This window comes from Triticum urartu, chromosome 2, assembly GCF_003073215.2.
Source record: "Triticum urartu cultivar G1812 chromosome 2, Tu2.1, whole genome shotgun sequence".
NCBI lineage: Eukaryota > Viridiplantae > Streptophyta > Magnoliopsida > Poales > Poaceae > Triticum > Triticum urartu.
This window is the reverse complement of record NC_053023.1, coordinates 24,938,473-24,944,472: the sequence shown is the minus strand read 5'-3', so window position 1 is coordinate 24,944,472 and position 6,000 is coordinate 24,938,473.

Sequence of the window (6,000 nt, the reverse complement as noted above, 5' to 3'; positions counted from 1 at the left end):
TTTACGGCTTAGAACCGGGACTTCAACGACGTTTTGAACGTCATGGAGCATATGAGATGTTCCAGGAGTTGAAGTTAATATTTCAAGCAAATGCCCGGATTGAGAGATATGAAGTCTCTAATAAGTTCTACAGCTGCAAGATGGAGGAGAATAGTTCTGTCAGTGAACATATACTCAAAATGTCTGGGTATAATAATCACTTGATTCAATTGGGAGTTAATCTTCCGGATGATTGCGTCATTGACAGAATTCTCCAATCACTGCCACCAAGCTACAAGAGCTTCGTGATGAACTATAATATGCAAGGGATGAATAAACTATTCCCGAGCTCTTCGCAATGCTGAAAGCTGCGGAGGTAGAAATCAAGAAGGAGCATCAAGTGTTGATGGTTAACAAGACCACTAGTTTCAAGAAAAAGGGCAAAGGGAAGAAGAAGGGGAACTTCAAGAAGAACGGCAAGCAAGTTGCTGCTCAGGAGAAGAAACCCAAGTCTGGACCTAAGCCTGAAACTGAGTGCTTCTACTGCAAGCAGACTGGTCACTGGAAGCGGAACTGCCCCAAGTATTTGGCGGATAAGAAGGATGGCAAGGTGAACAAAGGTATATGTGATATACATGTTATTGATGTGTACCTTACTAGAGCTCGCAGTAGCACCTGGGTATTTGATACTGGTTCTGTTGCTAATATTTGCAACTCGAAACAGGGACTACGGAATAAGCGGGCACTGGCAAAGGACGAGGTGACGATGCGCGTGGGAAACGGTTCCAAAGTCGATGTGATCGCGGTCGGCACGCTACCTCTACATCTACCTTCGGGATTAATATTAGACCTAAATAATTGTTATTTGGTGCCAGCGTTGAGCATGAACATTATATCTGGATCTTGTTTAATGCGAGACGGTTATTCATTTAAATCAGAGAATAATGGTTGTTCTATTTATATGAGTAATATCTTTTATGGTCATGCACCCTTGAAGAGTGGTCTATTTTTATTGAATCTCGATAGTAGTAATACACATATTCATAATGTTGAAGCCAAAAGATGCAGAGTTGATAATGAAAGTGCAACTTATTTGTGGCACTGTCGTTTAGGTCATATCGGTGTAAAGCGCATGAAGAAACTCCATACTGATGGACTTTTGGAACCACTTGATTATGAATCACTTGGTACTTGCGAACCGTGCCTCATGGGCAAGATGACTAAAACACCGTTCTCCGGTACTATGGAGAGAGCAACAGATTTGTTGGAAATCATACATACCGATGTATGTGGTCCGATGAATATTGAGGCTCGTGGCGGATATCGTTATTTTCTCACCTTCACAGATGATTTAAGCAGATATGGGTATATCTACTTAATGAAACATAAGTCTGAAACATTTGAAAAGTTCAAAGAATTTCAGAGTGAAGTTGAAAATCATCGTAACAAGAAAATAAAGTTTCTACGATCTGATCGTGGAGGAGAATATTTGAGTTACGAGTTTGGTGTACATTTGAAAAACTGTGGAATAGTTTCGCAACTCACGCCACCCGGAACACCACAGCGTAATGGTGTTTCGAACGTCGTAATCGTACTTTACTAGATATGGTGCGATCTATGATGTCTCTTACTGATTTACCGCTATCGTTTTGGGGTTATGCTCTAGAGACGGCTGCATTCACGTTAAATAGGGCACCATCAAAATCCGTTGAGACGACGCCTTATGAACTATGGTTTGGCAAGAAACCAAAGTTGTCGTTTCTTAAAGTTTGGGGCTGCGATGCTTATGTGAAAAAGCTTCAACCTGATAAGCTCGAACCCAAATCGGAGAAATGTGTCTTCATAGGATACCCAAAGGAGACTGTTGGGTACACCTTCTATCACAGATCCGAAGGCAAGACATTCGTTGCTAAGAATGGATCCTTTCTAGAGAAGGAGTTTCTCTCGAAAGAAGTGAGTGGGAGGAAAGTAGAACTTGACGAGGTAACTGTACCTGCTCCCTTACTGGAAAGTAGTTCATCACAGAAAACTGTTTCAGTGACACCTACACCAGTTAGTGAGGAAGCTAATGATAATGATCATGAAACTTCAGATCAAGATACTACTGAACCTCGTAGATCAACCAGAGTAAGATCCGCACCAGAGTGGTACGGTAATCCTGTTCTGGAAGTCATGCTACTAGATCATGATGAACCTACGAACTATGAAGAAGCGATGGTGAGCCCAGATTCCGCAAAGTGGCTTGAAGCCATGAAATCTGAGATGGGATCCATGTATGAGAACAAAGTATGGACTTTGGTTGACTTGCCCGATGATCGGCAAGCAATTGAGAATAAATGGATCTTCAAGAAGAAGACTGACGCTGATGGTAATGTTACTGTCTACAAAGCTCGACTTGTCGCAAAAGGTTTTCGGCAAGTTCAAGGGATTGACTACGATGAGACCTTCTCACCCGTAGCGATGCTTAAGTCTGTCCGAATCATGTTAGCAATTGCCGCATTTTATGATTATGAAATTTGGCAGATGGATGTCAAAACTGCATTCCTGAATGGATTTCTGGAAGAAGAGTTGTATATGATGCAACCGGAAGGTTTTGTCGATCCAAAGGGAGCTAACAAAGTGTGCAAGCTCCAGCGATCCATTTATGGACTTGCAAGCCTCTCGGAGTTGGAATAAACGCTTTGATAGTGTGATCAAAGCATTTGGTTTTATACAGACTTTTGGAGAAGCCTGTATTTACAAGAAAGTGAGTGGGAGCTCTGTAGCATTTCTGATATTATATGTGGATGACATATTACTGATTGGAAATGATATAGAATTTCTGGATAGCATAAAGGGATACTTGAATAAGAGTTTTTCAATGAAAGACCTCGGTGAAGCTGCTTACATATTAGGCATTAAGATCTATAGAGATAGATCAAGACGTTAATTGGACTTTCACAAAGCACATACCTTGACAAATTTTGAAGAAGTTCAAAATGGATCAAGCAAAGAAAGGGTTCTTGCCTGTGTTACAAGGTGTGAAGTTGAGTAAGACTCAATGCCCGACCACTGCAGAAGATAGAGAGAATATGAAAGATGTTCCCTATGCATCAGCCATAGGATCTATCATGTATGCAATGCTGTGTACCAGACCTGATGTGTGCCTTGCTATAAGTTTAGCAGGGAGGTACCAAAGTAATCCAGGAGTGGATCACAGGACAGCGGTCAAGAACATCATGAAATGCCTGAAAAGGACTAAGGATATGTTTTCGTATATGGAGGTGACAAAGAGCTAATTGTAAATGGTTACGTTGATGGAAGCTTTGACACTGATCCAGACGATTCTAAATCGCAAACCGGATACGTATTTACATTAAACGGTGGAGCTGTCAGTTGGTGCGGTTCTAAAAAAAGCGTCGTGGCGGGATCTACATGTGAACCGGAGTACATAGTTGCTTCGGAAGCAGCAAACGAAGGAGTCTGGATGAAGGAGTTCATATCCGATCTAGGTGTCATACCTAGTGCATCGGGTCCAATGAAAATCTTTTGTGACAATACTGGTGCAATTGCCTTGGCAAAGGAATCCAGATTTCACAAGAGAACGAAGCACATCAAGAGACGCTTCAATTCCATCCGGGATCTAGTCCGGCTGGGAAACATAGAGATTTGCAAGATACATATGGATCTGAATGTAGCAGACCCATTGACTAAGCCTCTTCCATGAGCAAAACATGATCAGCACCAAGGCTCCATGGGTGTTAGAATCATTACTGTGTAATCTAGATTATTGACTCTAGTGCAAGTGGGAGACTGAAGGAAATATGCCCTAGAGGCAATAATAAAGTTATTATTTATTTCCTTATAATCATGATAAATGTTTATTATTCATGCTAGAATTGTATTAACCGGAAACATAATACATGTGTGAATACATAGACAAACAAAGTGTCACTAGTATGCCTCTACTTGACTAGCTCGTTAATCAAGATGGTTATGTTTCCTACATGAACAATGAGTTGTTATTTGATTAACGAGGTCACATCATTAGTTGAATGATCTGATTGACATGACCCATTCCATTAGCTTAGCACCCGATCGTTTAGTATGTTGCTATTGCTTTCTTCATGACTTATACATGTTCCTATGACTATGAGATTATGCAACTCCCGTTTGCCGGAGGAACACTTTGGGTGCTACCAAACGTCACAACGTAACTGGGTGATTATAAAGGAGCATTACAGGTGTCTCCAAAGGTAGATGTTGGGTTGGTGTATTTTGAGATTAGGATTTGTCGCTCCGATTGTCGAAGAGGTATCTCTGGGCCCTCTCGGTAATGCACATCACTTAAGCCTTGCAAGCAATGCAACTAATAAGTTAGTTGCAAGATGATGTATTATGGAATGAGTAAAGAGACTTGTCGGTAATGAGATTGAACTAGGTATTGAGATACCGACGATCGAATCTCGGGCAAGTAACATACCGATGACAAAGGGAACAACGTATGTTGTTATGCGGTCTGACCGATAAAGATCTTTGTAGAATATGTAGGAGCCAATATGAGCATCTAGGTTCCGCTATTGGTTATTGACCGGAGACGTGTCTCGGTCATGTCTACATTGTTCTCGAACCCGTAGGGTCCGCACGCTTAACGTTAAAATGACAGTATCATTATGAGTTTATATATTTTGATGTACTGAAGGTTGTTCGGAGTCCTGGATGTGATCACGGACTTGACGAGGAGTCTCGAAATGGTCGAGACATAAATATCGATATATTGGAAGCCTATGTTTGGACATCGGAAGTGTTCCGGGTGAAATCGGGATTTTACCGGGTTACCGGGAGGTTACCGGAACCCCCCGGGAGCCATATGGGCCTTCATGGGCCTTAGTGGAAAGGAGAAAGGGGCAGCCCAAGGTGGCTGCGCACCTCCCCCCTTCCCCTAGTCCTATTAGGACTAGGAGAAGGTGGCCGGCCCCCCTCTCTCTCTTTCCCCCCTTGGGAATCCTACTTGGAATAGGATTGGGGGGGGAGTCCTACTCCCGGAAGGAGTAGGACTCCTCCTGCGCCCTCCTCCCTGGCCGGCGCCCCCCTTCCCCTTGGCTCCTTTATATACTGAGGCAGAGGCACCCCAGAAACACACAAGTTGATCCACGTGATCTATTCCTTAGCCGTGTGCGGTGCCCCCTGCCACCATATTCCTCGATAATACTGTAGCGGAGTTTAGGCGAAGCCCTGCTGCTGTAGTTCATCAAGATCGTCACCACGCCGTCGTGCTGACGGAACTCTTCCCCGACACTTTGCTGGATTGGAGTCCGGGGATCGTCATCGAGCTGAACGTGTGCTCGAACTCGGAGGTGTCGTAGTTTCGGTGCTTGATCGGTTGGATCGTGAAGACGTATGACTACTTCCTCTACGTGGTGTCAGCGCTTCCGTAGTCGGTCTGCGTTGGGTACGTAGACAACACTCTCCCCTCTCGTTGCTATACATCACATGATCTTGCGTGTGCGTAGGAAATTTTTTGAAATTACTACGAAACCCAACACTTTTGCACTAAGACTATATATAGACCTCCTATTCCTTCTAGCTAGGGTTAGCAAAGGATTAGCTCATATTTTGTGTGAGAGCTTTGCTCATCCACTTGCTTACCTTCTCCTCGGAGATTCGAGCCTCCACCGGAGAAGATCCCCCAAGCGGATTCAAGACCCCTTTTAGGGAAGAACTCAAGACCTCCTTTGGAGAAGAACCGGCTATCGTGTACCATTCGTTGTTGACTTTGGATCTTGTATCTCCTACCGTGTTCCAAGGATCTAGCACTTGTGTAATCATTCTTGTTGGTTTGAGTGTTCTCTTGTGTTCCCCTTCTGATTTTCCCCTCGTTTCCCTCCTCGTGTTCTTCGTGTTCATCGCGGGATCCGCTCCTTTCATGAAAGATCGGCCGATTAGGGTTCCACCCTACATCACGAAGCCTGGAGCCAACCAAATCGAGATGTCTTCTCCAACTGCGGCTGCCGGGCGCTGATGAATGATTTGCCGAGCACA